The sequence below is a fragment of the Vulpes lagopus genome, chromosome 23 (genome assembly GCF_018345385.1).
Source record: "Vulpes lagopus strain Blue_001 chromosome 23, ASM1834538v1, whole genome shotgun sequence".
Taxonomy (NCBI): Eukaryota; Metazoa; Chordata; class Mammalia; order Carnivora; family Canidae; genus Vulpes; species Vulpes lagopus.
In genome coordinates, this window is record NC_054846.1 from 8638677 (window position 1) to 8658018 (window position 19342).

The 19342-nt window shown below is 39.8% G+C and overlaps 1 pseudogene; it reads right to left on the minus strand.

Annotated features, from left to right (window-relative positions):
• Positions 1-125: 125 nt before the first annotated feature.
• On the minus strand, positions 126-14929 carry LOC121481398 (annotated as a pseudogene).
• Between the last annotated feature and the right edge of the window lie 4413 nt (positions 14930-19342).

The window sequence follows — 19342 nt, forward strand, 5'->3', positions numbered from 1 at the left end:
TATGGTATTTCCATAATAACTTCCAATGTACTAGTGAGTTGTACACTTTCCAACATCAACTGTAAAAATTAAGTTGCTAACCTAAAAACATTATTTTAATTCCAGCTAAATAATGCTGAGCCCACTTATAGCGATGCTGTTGTGAGAGATCCTTGGACAGCCCCTGCGTGGGTCTCCACATGGCCTCCTTTGGGCAAAGCAACAACCTGGTGAGCAGCTGTCGTAGGAAAACTACTCTTGAAAAGCTGTTTGTAGATTTTGACAGCACTGAAGTCATTCATGGCAGCCAGCAAAATGGTTGTTTTTACCACGTTAGTGAAGTCACAGCCTGCAGCTTTCAGAATTTCATCTGTGTTTATAAGAGCTTGTTTGGCTTCTTCCGCGGGCCCTCCTGGCACCAGCTGTCCCCGGGAAGGGTCCCTGCCTAACTGTGCTGAAATGCAAGTGGTCCTGTCAACTCACACAGCTTGACTGTAGGAACCAGTGGTCCCCAGGGCTTGCACAGTGGGGTCACCTTTCTGATGGAAGATGTCATGGCTAACCCTGCTGTCTGCCGCTCCGGGAGAACACTCCCCATACGCTGCCTCTACTAGCATCTCACTGGGCTAACTGGAGAGGCTACTGCTTTTATTTTTATTTTTATTTATTTTTTGAGGCTACTGCTTTTAAAAGAAGGACAAATCTACAGAGGATAATTACTAACCAGACTTTATTGGAAATAACTAGTAATTTGCAAGAACTCTTATTTTGCAGCCATTTACTCTTTCAAGTTTTCCTGAGTAGCTTTTTCCTGGGGCAGAAGTTTCTTCTATCTGCGAAAGGGACATGTTTTGGGGTGTCAGGATATAGGTGGGGGTGATATTTGCAGTTGAGGTTCCTCCTTGGTGTGCTTTACCTTCCAAAAGAGCAGTTCTGGGTACGAGTCAAGGTGCTGACAGAGTGGGGAGGGCACTGATGAGTTTGGTTCTAGAATTTTCAGCGCGTTGTACATTTTGTCTCATTTCAGCATAGCAACTGCTACCTTAGACCCTTAAACAAATCCTAATTCCTTCAAGCACCTGATTCTTTTCCTAAGCAGTTTGACATAATCACTTCCCTTCAGGATTAACTGCTTCACGTAGTCTTTTCTCTGTACAAAGAGGCCTGCTCACTAATTGTTAGTACTTTTTTAAAGTTGCATATCTTTTTCAATCTCAGGACAAGTCCAAATTCCTGAACAAATCAAATGCATAATATTTTATACTCCATTCTAATGTCTCCACGTCACCAATTTTCTGGTAAGACCCATTTAAACTTCAGCTGGAATTAATGTCAGACACAAGCAATATGTATGTCCCCCTGGAGTTTAAAGATAATTTCTGATCATCTTTCCCTTTTGAAAATTCCTGCCTTCTTTCTATTTCTCCCTGGGAAGGTAGGAAGTGAGTTTCCCATGTGAAATACCAGTTTGTGTTCTGTGGTGCTTTAAATCAAACTCAGTTTTCGTCTTTTACTGTCACTGTAATACGTTGCAAAATTATATTGCATTTTGGAAGTTTTCCAAGTTTGCTTCAGATATGACCCTTTTCCCTTTGTCACAGGTTAATGAAGCTAAGCTTCCTGTTTGGTTTGAGAATTTTATTAAGAATGTAGTAAGAGAAACTTATAAACAAACCTCTCAAGTCTGTTGCTGACCCAAGGCAATAAAAAGATCTTGTTAATTTATAAAAACCATTTTCAGATTGTTTTTCCAAAAGAAGCTCTGCTCACCGAAAGAAATAATAAACTGCCTTTTAGTCAGCTGCAAACGCATATAAACAAATCTAGTGAGGAATTATCTTGGCAGGATATGGTCAGATTTGTCTCTGGAAGAGTTCCTTTTATTTTCACATGACGGATTCACATGCTGGTGAAGTTTGAGCAAATGTTTGCGGTGAAATGAATTGAAGGAACCCCTTGGCAGACAGCATTGCTTTATCTTCCTGCGACACCTGCAGTTGCTTAAAGTCTCCCTTCGGGGCTCACTTCTCTGTGAGGACATCCCCTGGATGTCTGAGTCCAATCACTGGACTCGAACTTGGGAACCAGTTCATTGCAGACAGACATCACTGTATCTCTTATAAACAAATCCTGGTTGGAATGGATTTCCAATACTTTGTTTTTCAAGACACACATTTTATTTCATTTGTGTCTTTGTAATCTGTTCCCCAGACATGTCTTCTTTATTTTAGTCACTGTCTGCTAGAAACCCACTTGACCAGTGCGGAGGAAATTTTTCTGCTGACGTCTCCGGGTTATTTTTATTTTTATTTTTTAAAGATTTTATTTATTTATTCATGAGAGACACAGAGAGAGGCAGAGACCCAGGCAGAGGGAGAAGTAGGCTCCCTGTAAGGAGCCCGACAGAGGACGCGATCCCAGGACCCCAGGATCACGCCCTGAGCCAAAGGCAGAGGCTCAACCACTGAGCCACCCAGGTGTCCCTCCAAGTAATTTATATTGAACACAGAGGGCACCCGTTTCTTACTAGGAGTAGTTGAACAGTTGAATACATTTTGATCTGTTTCCTTAGGCAGAATTTCATAATGGGACGCCACCCCCCTTAGAGCTGGGTGACTGGAGCCCCTGTGCTGGGTGCCCTGTCCCCCAGCCACCACCGCCTCACTGGGCCAGAACATCTGCAAGCCAGGAGCTTCCTTTCTCCTGCCTCCCCCACTCCTACACCCACGCCAGGCTCTCTGGGACCACAGGTGTCCCTGTGCAAATACACGGGCTTGTTGCACACCCTAAGCTTGCTTTTAATGACGGCTCAGGCATCTTCCCCACATAGGTCACCCGAACTCCAGCTGTCCACCCCTGCGGCTGCAGGCCACGGGCCACACAGGAGGGGGAGGTGATCAGAGCACGGGAACGTGGACTGGCTTCTTCTCTGATAGCACAGAGGCCCCTTCTGATACCAAGTGGATCTGGGTGGTGGTGGCTTGGAATTGTGAGGGTATAGGAACCTTAGTTTGTGTTATTCCCGGGCTGTAAAGGATAGAGAAGAGCCTTGGACAGGGAAAGAAGTCATAAAAAACTGAAAATCATGTGTGTTTTTTTTTCTCAAAGAAAGTTTATATGCATGCATGTATGTAAGTAAGGGATATGTGCAATGGGAAGATGGCAAATCAATTACCAAGGGCAAGAGATCTTTAAATTATATGGACTGACTTTATCCTTTCACCTGTGCACCTTTCTCCGAGTCTTGGAGCCCCTACCCAGGGAGCGTTTCTCGTCAAGGTGAGGAAGAGCGGGAGTTATGCTGAATGACCATTGCTGGGTCATGATGTGAGAGAGGTATTAGCTAACGCCACGGTGGTAAATCATACTGCAGTTAGGTAAATGCATTAAACCTGACATGTTGTATATTTTAACTCACACAATGCTATCTGACAGCTGTATCTAAGTAAAAAGAAAAGAAAAGAAAAAAAAAAGGAAAGAAAAGAAAAATTTATAGGTCAGAGTACCTGAAAAGAGGGAGCTTCAGAGAATTTGAGAGATCTGCAGAGGATCCCCCAGAGTCTTCATCTGAATATGGGACCACCCTGTGTCAGGAAATTACCTGAAGCCAACAAGAAAAAGAACACTCAAAAGGTTCAGAAGGAAGGGGATCCCTGGGTGATCAGCGGTTTGGCACCTGCCTTTGGCCCAGGGCGCAACCCTGGAGACCCGGGATCGAGTCCCACGTCGGGCTCCCGGTGCATGGAGCCTGCTTCTCCCTCTGCCTGTGTCTCTCCCTCCCTCTCTCTCTCTCTCTGTGTGACCATCATAAATAAAAAAAAAAAAAAAGGAAATGCATCTTAAAAAAAAAAAAGGTTCAGGGATCCCTGGGTGGCGCAGCAGTTTGGCGCCTGCCTTTGGCCCAGGGCGCGATCCTGGAGACCCGGGATCGAATCCCACGTCGGGCTCCCTGCATGGAGCCTGCTTCTCCCTCTGCCTGTGTCTCTGCCTCTCTCTATCTCTCTGTGACTATCATAAATAAATAAAAATTAAAAAAAAAAGGTTCAGAAGGAATAATTCCCAAATAATCTAAATACTCATTTAAAAGGCAGAAATTCTTGAAAGTGAGGTGGTTAGACTGTAAAATGGTACCTTGACAGAACAATTAAAACTTAAGAAAAGAAAAAAAAAACCTTTAATAGTAAATCAAATCTTATTTGTTGAATTAAAAATCAAACAAACAAATGTTCAGTCTGTAATGAAAACAGATGTATGACCCCTGGGAAGAAGATTTATATAATTTTATAAAACTTGTATAAAAATTGTGTTTCAATTATTTCTGTAGTCTGACAAAACTAATTACATATGAACATTAAACATTGTTTTCCTCTAAATTTTTTCCAGTCTCATCCAAAACTATGTATGAATAAATGTATGTTATAAAAAATTCTCATAAGATGCCATGGAACTTACTGCTTTCACGGAGTAGAGGTGATTTTTTTCTTGTAAAAGGCACACCAAATAATCAGTAGGGTCTGAATAAAAAAAAAGATTTGTTAATTTTGGGGGGAGTCTTTTTGGAGTCTATGTTCAGTCCTTTGGACCAACATTATTTATGAACTGAATTCAATATTCCGAGGCCATTAAACATTAGTTGAGAGTTTGCCGGGGGCCAGGCATTTTTCTAAAATCCACACTACAATTCAGTGATGCAGGTACTATTACTGTCATTCCCGTTCCTATGGATGAGGACACTGGAGTCCAGAAAGTTAAGGAATCAATCCAAGCTGCTCTCAGTAAGTGGCTCAGCACGGATCTCATGCATTCTGATTAAAGGGGAATTATCCTGATTGTTCAGTTTTATCCTGTTGGTATTTTTTTTAATTTATTTTTTTTTTAAAGATTTTATTTGTTCATGAGAATACACAGAGAGGAGAGAGAGAGGCAGAGACACAGGCAGAGGGACAAGCAGGCTCCATGCAGGGAGCCCAACACGGGACTCGATCCAGGGTCTCCAGGATCACGCCCTGGACTGAAGGCGGTACTAAACCTCCGAGCCACCTGGGCTGCCCTATCCTGTTGGTATTTTGATTTCAATTGTTCATGGTAATGAAAAAACGAAAAACTTCTTATATGTAAATTGAAATTATTTGTCAATCAGCACAGCAAGTGAATTTTGAATTAATCTCCTTAGATTGGGATTCCTCTTCCCCCTCAACAGTATGCTCAGTTTGAGGAGGTTTTGCACAACTCATATGGGCCTCAGCAAGGGAGCCAGCAGTACGTGATTATTTCTTTTTTATCCAGATCTACACAAATAATTCCAGAATTTTTTTTTAAAATCTTATGACCTCTTTTAAAACATCCATGGATTCCATTCAAAGTAATAGCTTTATTTCTGTAACAATGCACACATTTATTTCAACATACTCAAAAACTTTGGGTGATAATAAAAATATGTGGAATGCTGCTTAGTCAGCTTGGACTGCCGCAACAAAATACCTTACGCTGGGTGGCTTAAACAACAGGAACTTATTTCTCACATTTCCGGAGGCTAAAAGGTCAAGACCAAGTTGCCAGCATGGTCAGTTTTTGGTTGAGGACTCTCTTGGCTTGTAGATCGGCTGCCTTCTTTCTGTGTCCTCACATGGTTGGGGGGAGAGGAGAGAGCAAACTCCCTCACGTCTCTTCTTATAAGGGCGCTAATCCCATCATGAGGGCCCAGTTTTCATGACCTCATTTAACTCTAATTATGTCCCACAGGTACCAGCTCTAAATAGCATGGCAATGGGGATTAGGGCTTCGGCCTCAGTCCATACAGCAGGCCTTCATTACTTTCTCAGAGTTGCCTTATCATATAAAATGACCCGAATTCAAAGACTTTAACAAGCATTTGAAAATGAAACCAATTCCCTTTTTTAACTTACATTTTTCAAAATGTGAATTTGCTTTCCAGTATTTATTTCAGTGAAAAGATTTCCCTTTATTCTGCTGCTGTTATAGATAGTGAGTTGGAAGTAAAAGCACTTCGGTAGAGGAGGCCTTTTCTTGTATTGTTTTTATGTAGAATTTTGTGATCTGAATCTTTGTGACTTTCTCATTTGCAGCACATCACAAAAAGCATATGCATTTCAAAAAACTATTAGTCTCAGTGGTTGCTATGAACAAAACAATCTGGATAAATGTCACATGGTAATATGACTTTAAAAAAAGCAGTATCATACCGAAAATGATATGGTGCCTTAAAAAAACCAAAAAAACCCCCATTGGGAAGCACAGTCTAGCAGTAGAGAGTAGTCACCAGGAAGATGGGCAGTATGTGCAGCAAATGGTAAAATTACTGATTACACGTTATTCTGACAAATATTTCCTTAAAAGTCTTCTCTCTCACTCTACCCCCTCACACCTCCTCTTCCTTCTAAAGCCTTTCAAATAATCCATTCTAATTCTGTTATAATGTAATGTGAAGTTTAATAGTAACAACTGTTTAAGTAAAATGCAAGCCTTGAATTTGCATGACCACATACTGGCTTCGCAGCTATCATGAGACACTATTTGAGGGATGACGGTGCAGAGGCTCAGAAAGTTCTGTAACTCTCTCCGGTTCACAGAGTTAACATGGGCTTGAGATGGACCAACACCTCAGGCAATTGACTCTGAAGCCCAAGCTTTTAGCTACATTTGAATTGATTCATTCTGATACACATACTTATTTGGGGACAGTGCTCAGATACTCAGGTGGAACTTGACCTGCACTGTACGCTCCTCTCACATGAATGGACTATCCTCATTCTTAGCCATTGGCTGGCTCCATCTCCATCATCCTGGTCAGAGAAGCCCATACCATAGCTCACAATGAGAAACCAGTTGATTATGCTGTTTCTCTATCCAGATGAATTAGAGTTTTTTACCCCTAGGGTTGGCTGAAAAGAGCAAATTTCAAACTATAAAATATCGAGTATCCAAAGGCAAATGGTTTTACTTATTCTGACTTGGAAACTGTTCTGGAACATGTCTCCAAATGACGAGAAATCTTTTCTACTATGGTAGGATGGAAAATTTAAGGCATAAATTTCAGGCTGGTTTTAATGTCTATTGCATATGGGAAGAGAGTGTGGAATCTACTTTTCCTGTTGTCTCAGACTGTGGCTGAAACTCACAGCTGAAGACGCAACAAGACACTAAATATTCCTAAGTCATTAATGGCTGCTAGGGCTCACTAAGTGGTATTTGTCCCTACCATCAACAGTAGTGACCAACTCTCTTCCACTCCCCCATCCCATTTCCTCCTGCTGTCCCAGAATTTGAGGGAGGGAGAACATTCACAATTTATGGCTGGAAGTTCCTCCCTCTCTGCCCTTGGAGGAAGAGACAGTGATGCTTTTCCACCCATGAAGCCAAGTGAGTCAGCTTCAATAAAATTGGGGTAAAGGCAAAGGTAAAGATAAGGAAAGTACTACGTTAATAGGTGTTTTTCTTTTCCTGTGAGTTTATTTGTTTATTCTTTTTCAAAAACGTAGTAGAGAAGCCTCAGTGTGTACTAACTTGGGTAGGACTTATTTTAATCCAGTTTAAAGAAAATCTCAACAATTAAAAAAATAAGTCACATGTTTAATGACTCATTTGCTAACTTGAGTGTTGAAAGAATGGAATGGAACGCTTGGATTCAGCTGCAAAAGACTAAGCCATCTTTATTCAAAGATTATTTCCCCATGGGTCATTTTCCAGAGATCTTTGCTTTGACCTTAAAGTCAGAAGTCAAAATTTCTTCCTTGAATTTATTGTTTGTCCATATTGCTGTCTTTCAGTGTGACTGAAAGAATGGCTAAATTAGGGAGTTGAGAAAGCCACAATGGGGCAGGGAAATTTTTTAAAAAATATTTTATTTTTAAGTAATCTCTACATTCAACATGGGGCTAGAACTCAGGACTCTGTGATAAAGAGTCACATGCTCTACTGTTTGAGCCAGCCAGCCAACCTAGGGTGGGGACCTTTCTAGTGCATAGGAATTCTTCATAATATTCCTGTCAGAATCGAGATGGATAAGATGGTGTTCTGCTCCATTTCAGATGGAGATACATGAGAGCTATGTTTTACTTTCTCTTCTTATCAGTATAAACCAACAATCTTGTTATTGTTATTTAGATTAATTGGATTCACATCCTCTTGTTATAGCAAATAGAAAAATAAACAGGTTCTCTATACTGATGAGGTGGTGGTACTATCATGGATTAGGATAAGCCCTGTCACCCTGACTGCCTACTACTGTTAAGAGAACTAAAATAAGTTTTCTTGGCCAATGAAGGCCAACCTTCAAATGATGAATATTTTAAATATTTTTATCCAGTAACTTGGCTGAACATTTTACAGTGAACTCATTCTGGTTGGCTTAATAGGAAGCATTGCTTCTCCAAATCAGTTACTGTCAGTGAGGGTCCCAACTGGCTGCCTGCAGGCCAAATTCTGCTGGAAGACTGGCTGCCACACTGTTTTTGTGTTTTGTATGTGAATGCATTTAAGTAAGCATCTCCAATTTGCCATTGTTCATACAGGGCCCTGTCGCATACTTAGTGACAGCTAGGGCCTTTGAGTCGGCAACCTTCGTGCTACTCCAACTATCCCAAGAGTCCTCTATGGTTAAAGCAGCTCATTGACAAAATGGCTGCTCTGAAAGATTTCCAGGCCCAATCACCTACATTTTGCTCTGTGGGGCTCAACTTAGTGGTTATGTAGGCTTTTTAACAAATTGAAAGAGTTAAGGTAAATGTGGCCCCTGCTCTCAGGCATTTCTGGAGTCCCTAACTATTGAAGTCCTGCTAATTTGTGATCAAAGGGAGAGATGTTGGAAATAAGCCATTTTTGGGACCATCATGATGAGGTCCTCTAGATTCAGTCCTTGCAGCAACTTAAACCAAAAGACATTGACTTAGGCTCTGCTAGTTTTCCTATAAAAACGTTTCTCCTGGGGTACTGGGTGGCTCAGTTGGTGCCTTCTGCTCAGGTTAAAATCCCAGGGTGCTGGGATCAAGTCCCACATCACGTTTCCTCCTCAGCAGGGAGCCTGCTTCTCCCTCTGCCCTACTCATGCACTCTCTCTCTCACTCTTGCTTTCTCTTAAATAAATAAATAAAATCTTAAAAATAAAAATGGTTTCTCCTGAAATGAAATGTAATATTGTGCCCTTAGATTTATAAAGAGGAAATGTTGAATGAAAAAATTTTATTGACCATTGTCTTTATATAAAAACACATGGAAAAAAAAAATAAAAACACATGGGATACATTTCTTTGTCCTGAGTGCCAGCGAAAAAGTTTGACTCTCTTGAATTGGTGTGCTTCTTTTTTATCACACAGTGAGAATTTCCTCACCTACAATGTTTATTTTTTTACCTTGGTTGTCAGAATATTAAAATTAACTGAAAATTAACCCATGGTTTCTTCCTTACACAGTTACTTTCTTCTTTCTGTATATTGTTTCTTTCTCATTTCTGTCTTTCTTTTTTCTTTTTTTTTTTAAGATTTTATTTGACAGAGGAAGAGAGTATAATTAAGGGAAGTAGCAGGCAGAGGGAGAGGGAAAAGCAGGCTCCCTGCTGAGCAGGGGCCCTGATGCAGGGCATGCAGGGCTCGACGACCGTGGCTCAGTCCCAGGACCCTTAGGATCATGATCTGAGCTGAAGGCAGATGCTTAACCAACTGAACCATCCAGGTGCCCCATCTTTCTCACCTCTCTTTCACCTGTGCTGCTTTTCTATGTGAATGTATATGTGCTTACTGGTAACCAATTTCAATGAACTTTTGAAAATATATGCCTCAAAAAGTGCAAATAAATCATTAATCATAAAGCATAGCCATATTCAAATATGCCAAATAATTAAAAAAAAAAGATTTTATTTATTTGAGGGAGAGAGAGAGTGTAAGAGCATCAGTAGAGGGAGGTGCAGAGAAGGAGGGAAAGAGAGAATCTCAAGCAGATTTTGTGCTGAGTACAGAGGCCTATGTGGGTCTCATGACCTGAGCTGAAATCAAAGAGTCTGCTGCTTAACCAACTGAGCCACCCAGACATCCCATAATATGCCAAATAACTTTTAAAGATTCTATGATTCTTTGTCTTACTCTTTCTCACTTTTTATTTATTTTATTTTTTTAAGATTATTTATTTATTTATACATGAGAGACATAGAGAGAGGGGCAGAGATGCAGGCAGAGGGAGAAGCAGGCCCCATGCAGGGAGCCCGACACGGGACATGATCCCGGGTCCCTAGGATCACGCCCTGGGCCCAAGGCGGTGCTAAACCACTGAGCCACCAGGGCTGCCCTTTTCCTCACTTTTTAAACAAATAGGAAAAGGTATAGAAAAATCTAGTCTTTTAAAATTAGATTTTCTTGGGCACCTGGGTGGTTAAGGGTCTGCCTTTGGCTCAGGTCATGATCCTGGGGTCCTGGGATTGAGTCCTGCATCCAGCTCCCTGCTCAGTGGGGAGGCTGCTTCTTCCTCTACCCCCTCCATCCCTGTTCCTCCACTCATGCTTTCTCTCTCTCTCTCTCTTTCTCTCTCTCTCTGGCAAGAATAAATAAATCTTAAAAATATTTAAAATTTAGATTTTCTTAAGGAAATAAAGAGATGTGCAAATACCACCAGATACATTCTTTAACTGCTGTTTGTAATAAGAGAACAAGGAGATACCTATCTGTATAAAACCAGTGGCAATTTGTTAAGTAAATTAATGTGTATCCGTGCAGCAGGATAGTAAGCAGCCATTTGAAGACTGTTTGTACAAGTATATTTGTTAGATGAAAATTGTTAGAATATTGTGATTCAAACCAATATAGCATTAGGTTTGTGTATGTGTGTGTGTGTGTGTGTGTGTGTGTGTTTATATTTATTTATTTATTGCACAAAAAAGTCTGGAACTATATACGCCAAATAGTTGACAATAATCACCTCTGGGCAGTTGGAATTACGTTTAACATGTATTTTATTTTTGCCTATTTGTATTTTTTTTCTTTACTCTTTCTAAAATAAACACGCATCGCTTTACAGCAAAAGTTTGCAGATTTCAAATTAAAAAGAACTAGGCAGTGGTTTTGGCTTTTCTTTTCTTTTCTTTTTTTGTCATGAGTGTCTGAAATGGAGAAGGAACATGAGCTGTGGAGCCAGTGTGTCAGGAAGATGGGGTCCAGAGAGGAACTTCAAAGGGTGACTCCACTTGACTCCTTTTTGTGTCTGCTGATAAGAGACCAGAGATTCACCTGCGCAGTAGAGTAGCTTTGATTTAGCAGAGGTGGAAATCAAGGGCTTTTTATTGATTTGACCCATGAAATCTTATTATCAATGTTTATTGACATTGATGAGAGATTTTCAGAGAGAGGCCAAAAAATAATTCAATTAATGTCTGTAAGATAACCTGTTTTTAAGGTAGAGGCATTTGCAGATTTAGAATAAATGGTTTTAGAATTTTATAGTATCTGAAAAAAAAAAAACCCCAAACCCCAACCCAGAGCACGAACCTTGATGCCTCGCAGCGTTGCAAGAGGAGCCAGTGTCGTCCGATGATGAGCCAGTCCTGTTATAAGCTGGTTCACTTATAAGCTAGTTCTCCAAAGCTGTCCGGTGAAATCTTTTTTTTTTTTTTTAATTGTCTTCCAATTCTTTCAAAGCATGGAGATGTTATAAATTCCCTGCTTCTACTTCTCCATATGACAATTGGTATTGAAACCTGAGGTTTCCATTTCCAGAGCTAGATTCACTTTTAAGAAGCAGGTCTCTTGTCATTTTCCAGAAATGGCAGCTAATCCTGACTCAATCTTTGGGAACACTTAGAGGGGATGGTTTGCCCCACACTATGCTGGAAAATAAAACATTGGGCTCGTGGATGGTGTCTGACGGATGGGTAGAGTGTGAAAAGGAACGCAGCCATTTGGAGAACTGTGCTGTTCCTGTGAAGATTGAGAGAAATGTGCTCTTCCAACCTGTGAGGTACCATCTGTCTAAGGCTTTATGTGGTCGTAAATCAGAGACTTAGATGTAATGGTCTCTGCAGCAAAAGCCTCACTTGGAATGAACCTCTCACTATCTGTTCCCAATATGACCATTACAGTCTACCTCCTATGACTGTTTATATTCTTATGCCTGGTTCTCTGCTAGGTAGTCAGAGGCCTGAAGAGACTGTGTCCTAGATTTTATTCCTCACAGTGCCTCGGGTAATGCTTTTCGCCCTGTTCACGTGCAGTGCAGGTTTATTAAAATGACTCTATTAACATTTTCTTCTCTTTAAGCTAGTGAATAAAAACTGTCAGCTAAAAAAATTATTGGTTCAAAATCTTTTTTTAAAAATAGATTTTATTTATTTATTTGAGAGATAGAGGGAGAGAAGACGGGTGGGGTGGAGGGGCAGTGGGAGAGGGAGAAGCAGACTCCCCACCGAGCAGGAAGCCAACTTGGGGCTCAATTTCAGGACCCTGAGATCGTGACCCAAGCTGAAGGCAGATGCTTAACCGGCTGAGCCACCCAGGTGGCCCTACTGATTCAAAATCTTACGCAAAAAGAAAGTCTATATAAACTTGATCAAATGCCACTTCTTTGAGATAGCTTCGTACAGTCTATGCTGTAATCTGTGGTAGGAGCCCTCAAATAAGAAGTCCAGACTGAGTTTGGAAATCCCCTGGTAGTGATTGGTTTGGGGAAAGGCATATGATCCCATTCCTCTCAATGGAACATAAGGAAAAGTCAGTAAGTGGTTTTTGAAGGAGGAAAGTATTTTACATTTTAAAGAAGGAGATTGTTAAGAGATGGTTCATTTCATTCTCTGGAAATCACATCTAGATGTGATATTTGGTATTCTTGCAGTTAGCTTGGGGACATGTGGAGCCAACCACAGTGAAGACACAGTGAAGACACAGCGAAGATACTTGGGGGCACTGGGGTGGCATAGTTGGTTAAGTGTCTGACTCTTGATTTTGGCTGTGGTCATGATCTCAGGATTGTGAGGGCAAATCCTGTTGTCGGGCTCCATGCTGAGTGTGGAGGCTGCTTAAGATTCTCTCCCTCCCTCTGCACCTTCCCCCTACTCCTGCTCTCTGTCTCCCTCTCTCTCTAAAAAAAAAGAGATAGTTTATTAAAGAGGCCCACATGTTGCTGCAAACCATCCATTTGTTATTCTTTTTAAAGATCAATTTGTTATTTCAACCCAGATGTTTATATTTGCCTCTCCACCTGGATGCTGGAGTGTGGGGGGAAAGAAAGATTTGAAAGATTGAAACCGGAGTTAGAGTTTGATAAGGTAAATGAAATGGAGGGAAAGTGGATCAAGAACTGACCATACTGGTTGTTGAAAACAACAGGTGAGATAATTTATCATGCTGTCCATGCTGGAGAAAGAAAGTAAGTGAATCTAGATGGGCTGAAGAACTGGAAGAGGCTCAGCACCAGTGGATTTGGATGATGATGATGCGTAGTAATAGTGGTAAAGAAGTTCCAGTGGATAGAAGCAGAGCAAGTTATCATCATTCTTGAAAAAGCTCAAAAATATGGCTAACACATATTTATTGACTTATTCTTTTATTCATCCAACAACTATTTCTAGGGCCATACCATTAGAGCTTATAGAATCCATTAACATATGTTTAATAGTTAAGTCAGAGACCATTGGTGGACAAAATATTAGAAAATTTTGTTTGTACATCACGATTGTGATTCTAAAAGAGAAATTTTTGAAGAGATATTCCAAGCCAAATTTTCCTTAGTTCCTCATGATAGCCACCCCATTCTTAAAGGAAATGTCTCATGTGATCTTGCTGAAGGATTTTATCTTAATCTTTAATGTAGTAGAGTCATCAGTGCCTCATGCCAAATATCAAAATCCTAATGGTTTGATTTTTATACCAGATCCAAGAAACAGATATTCATATTTTTCCTTTTAAAACACCCATTTCTAAGGCAAACTAACCTTATGTTTGAGGACATGTTACTGGAACAGAGACTTGATCCTTGATCTAACCACCAGGCAATGAAAACCAAGGGCTGAGTATTCATACGTATTTGACCTTAAGAAATTTCCAGCTAATTTTGCAGAAGATAAGTTAAATTTTTTTTCTCTTCTCTGAGTTTATTCTGGTCTCCATTTTAATATTAGATTTTCTTAATATTTACTCTGCTCACAAGACTGCTGTCAAGTTGGTGTGAAGATACAAACTATGAATCAGGACCAATTCTTATACCCCAGGACTTATCCAATGCATGTGTTGATTATAAAGTAGCTACATCTTTTATGTAGAGTATTTTAAAAAAAACTGCATGTTCAAATATATGATGGCAATGGTGAAGCACGTGTGTTTGAGGTGTTGGTTGGAAAGGAAAGAATTTTTTAAAATGTGCAAGTATAGGAAGTTTTCGTTAGATTTATGTTGTTGATGCTGTTAATTAAACGAATAATACCTAATTTTTGAGTAGGTAGTTTTCTTACAGGAAATGGTATTTTTATTTTTACCAACTTTATTCTTACAAACTTCTGACAATGTGTATATGAGCAGTGGATTTTCAAATTCCACAGGAATTTAGAAATATTCCAAATTACCGATGATAAGAAATGTATCAAAAACAAAAATATTTTTAAAGAAAAATAATTTCAATCTCACACATTTTACATTTTCAGTTTGTAACTGTCTATTCCAGGTATCTCCAGAGTATTCTTTGATCTTTTCCTTTGATAGACTTTTCAAGTCAACTGTTACAGCAGCAGCAGTAAGGAGACGCTGTGATTTCAAAGATATTGGCAAACCTTTTAACTTAGGCAGGGTTTTTCTCTCCTGGAACTGTGATGCCAGAAATGTCCTTCACTGCACTTGTCTTACCTCTTTCTCTGCTTGAGCAAATCATACCCATGTTTCAGACCCAGTTTAAATGTTCCTTTCTTACAGAAATTCTTAATCCTTTCTACAGAAAGTAAGATGTAGAGAGTCTGTATCTGCATTATCAATGATACTGCCCCCACAAGGGCTCTTGGGTAGGTGAGGGTGAAAAAATCTTGGATATTACAAAAGCTTGTGACCCTCCAAAGCCAACAGCATTTTATTATTAAGTATTTATTTTCATGGGAGAGAAGGGAATTGGGAATTAGGAATTAGGAAAAGAGATATCTAAAAGGGCTTCTGAGGGATGATGATGAACAAAGGCTGAGGATTGCTCTACATTAAAAAGTATGTAACACATACTCTGTGCTGCTTTTTTTTTTTTTTTTTTTTAATCACTACAACCTATAGATCTCCACAGGCTTGAACTGTTTGTGTGTGTGTAACACTGTCCTGTGTTTATTGTTTAAGATAAAGTCTACAAGCTCTTTCAAGGCAGGGTCCACGGTTTATTCATGGTTGTATTTCCTATATGTGGCATATTTTCTGCATGGTCTCAAAATTCTTTGACCTTGATTTTAACTCAAACTTTGTATCTTACAATCCTTAATGTCTGGCTGTTCCCCTTTCCCCAGGGTAGTTACCAGAATAAATGGTCATAGGTTAAGAAAGGATTAGAGGAATCATTACTATATATCTTTGCTATGGTGTTGGAGAGTCCTTGCTCATGGGGATTTAGCCTCAGTCAGTGAGTTCCCAATATGATAATTGGCTCAAGTTCAGAAACTGGGCAATGGATCCTGACTTTTAATTGGGGTAGCTGCCCTCAGCTTTCTAATCATCCATCCTGGGTTGATTTTATAAATCTGTGAGGTTCAACATGGTAGCCACATATGGCTTTTACATTTTAAATGAATTCAAATTAAATAAACAGTTACATTCCCCAGCTGCACTTGCTACTTTCCCAAGATTGCCCATTTCTAGCATCTCTTGTTTTGAGAATCTTTCCATTAAATTGCTGGCAAAACGTGAAACCTTGAGCTTAAAAACCGTGAGATTTAAAAAACTAACAAAACAGAACCAACCAACCAACCAAACAAACAAAAAAAACTGTGAGATTTCCTTGTTCATTTCCAACTAAATTCATAACTTTCAGATGACAAAGAAAAAATGTGTACCCTCTGCCCCAAGGGAAGTCTTCTCTCTGGCAGCAAAGGTGCTGGTTTTTAATCACTGAGCTTGGGGAAGGTAAGGAGCTGTTCCAGTCAAGGGTTTCCTGCCACAGACTCCTACCATCGTAGGAATTTGTCAAATGTAAATACTTTTCAATTTTTTGTCTGCCAGAGAAAAATCATTGACCTCTTGATGATTTCCAAATCAGAAGTCTCTCCGATGATATGGTTTTAGTTGGTACAGCAATTAGCATGTAGTTAATTCTCAATAAACATGAGCTAAAAATGCCATTCATACAAATGTCTATTAGATATATAAAATGAATCATATTACTTTTCTGGCAAAAACTTTTAAAACTTACCTAATTCCTTTTCTCAGAGTAGAGTGCCACACTCTTTCAATGGTCTAACAGGCTGCACAAGATCTGCTCTCTTCCTCACCTCCATTTTGCTCTGACCATATTATCTATGAATATGTTTATTGCTCCCTCTACTCCAACCACAATAGCTTCCTTGCTCTTTCTCCAAATGCCAAACACAAATACCTTCAGGGTTTTTTCCCACTTATTGCTCTTTTGTCTAGAATATTCTTCCCTGAGACATCTCTATGGCTCAGTCTCTTCTCATCAGTGAGTCTTTTCCTGACCACATAATATAAAAGATCAATCATCCTCTTACCCAGGACTCCCTAGATTTGTTTCTTTATAGCACTTAATACATCTGGCAAAAATAGATATTCTTGGATTGTCTATGCTAATCTAATGTCAGCTTCTTCCTTTTTTGGGGGGGATTCTTAAAAACAGCTCTATTGAGGTATAATTGACATATAATAAACTGTACATTTTAAGGCATACATATAAATTGAGATATAGATATATAGATATATCAGGAAACTTTCACCAATATCCAAATAAACATATCCTTCAGCCCTAAAATTACCTACATACCATTGTAATTCTTCTTTCAACTGGACCCCTTCTCTAGACAACCACCGACCTATTTTCTAATGATCTGTTGGCATTTTCCAAAATTAAAAAAAAAAAATGGAATCACACAATATCTATTCTGTTTTGACCTAACTTCCTTCACTCCATATAAATACTTTGTGATTTACTTTTGTTATGTATACTAATGGTTCATTCTTTTTTGGTCTTAGTTCAGGCTGATATAACAAAATACTCCAGACCAGTAGGTTATAAACAATAGAAATTTACTTCTCACAGTTCTGGAGGCTGTACTTCAGAGATCAGGGTACCAGCATGGTTGGGTTCTGGTGAGAGTCATCTTCCAGATTAGACTGTAAGCTTCGTGCTGTGTCCCCATTGGTGGAAGGGGATGGGCCCCACCTCCTAATACTATCACATTATACATGAGGATTTTAACACAGGGACGGTGGGGACTGGGGGGTGAGGGGGCACAAACAAAGTCGGACCATGGAACTTTTTACTGATGCCTGGTATTCCATTGTACAGATCAGGACTGGCTTTTGTACCTTCACATAAAATTTAGAATCGACTTGTCAATTTTTACCCAAAAAAGTCTACTAGGATTTTGATAAGGACCATGTTTATTCTATAGATCAATTTGGGGAGAAATGCCATCTTGACAATATTAAGACTTCTAATCCATGAGCATGAAGTGTCTCTTCATTTATTTAGCTCTTTAATTTTTTTTTAAAGATCTTATTTATTTATTCACAAGAGACACATAGAGAGAGGCAGAGACACAGGCAGAGGGAGAAGCAGGCTCCCTGTGGGGAGCCTGATGCGAGACTTGATCTCAGGACCCCAGGATCCTGACCTGAGCCAAAGACAGATGCTCAACCACTGAGCCACCCAGCTGCCCCATAATGTCAGCTTCTTGAGGGAACTCCCACTCCTGACACCTAAAACCATACCTGGCATATGCTAGATTTTCAATATATATTTATTGCATTAAGTAAATGAATGAATGTACATTGTTTATAGCAAGGTGAAGAGAAATATAACAGAATTGAAAGACAGAGCCATAAGGAAGATAAGACTGAGCCTTTACTTTTCTCCCCCATAACTCCTCCCCAGGTAAAAATACTTACATTGGGGATACTGATTATACTGGTAGGATTTCCCCCCTCATCTCTAATGATCCCTGCAAATACGGATTGTCACATAATGAAATAAGGGAGACGTGAACTTGGACAGAATGGTTGAAGATGTCATCATGAGAAGAGTCGTTTTGCCTGTGCAAACCTCAGGAAAGTCTTATGCACGTATCTTGAACTTGAGACATCCTTATTGCTTATTGCCACGTGCTATGAAGTCCTAAATACTCCCAAGTTTCTGCAATCCATAGCAGCCTCTGCCTAACTACCTGGAGGTCCCACAGAGGCCATGGTTCCTGAGGGAAAGGTTTGATAATAACAACAATGTTAATGATTACAGCTAACATATATGTGGAATTACTATGTGCCAGGCACTGTGAGAAGCATTTTTAAACGCATTCTTTTATTTGATCCTTCTAACAACTCTATGATGCAGGTGCTATTGTTATGCCCATTTTCTTTATGAACTAGCACAACAAAGTTATTTATTTAGTATTAAATCCTGCAAGTGAAAATTCAAAATGAGTGGCACAAAAATTTAGTGCTACTACACATAGAGGAGATTGCCATTATTTCTCTGTCCCGGTCCTAGAGAACTCACAAATTACTACACTAAATTCACGCAGCTATGGCCCAGAGCCTCAGAGAATCGCTCTAGACCCATGGTTTTACAGGGGCTATTTTGCAATCCAAGGAATGTTTGACAACGTCTGAAGATATTTTTGATTGTCACACTGGGTGGAAGGTTTACTAGCACCTAGAGGGTAGAGGCCAGAGATGCTGCTAAACCTCCTACAGTGCACAGGACAGACCCCCCTCTCCATGGCACCAACAAAGAATTATCTGGCCCCAAATGTCCATAGGTTGAGAAACGCTGCTCTAGATTCTCTCTTGCTCTCCATTCTGAATCTACTTTCTCTGTCTTGACAACTCCGGCTTCTGTCCCATCACTTTCTCTAGTTTTTTTTTTCTTTCTATGAATATCTTTCAGATTGCTACTCCTGTTGGACTGTCTACTTCAGCTTTATTATGGCTTCATAAAGCCTAGTGCTTCTGGCACCCCAGCACTGCTATCCCATCTTATTTTCCAACAAACTCAGAAGAAATTGCTGGGGTGAAATTGCTAATGAAACTCTCAAAGGATGTGGGACTTGAATGTGTCACATTTTAGATGGGCAGCTTTTGTTTCCAATGTGACAGATTCTAACACATAAAATGATTAGAAAGAAGAGAACTGAGATTTCTAAGAATCCTGGCATACTGTATAAAACCTTCACAGGAAA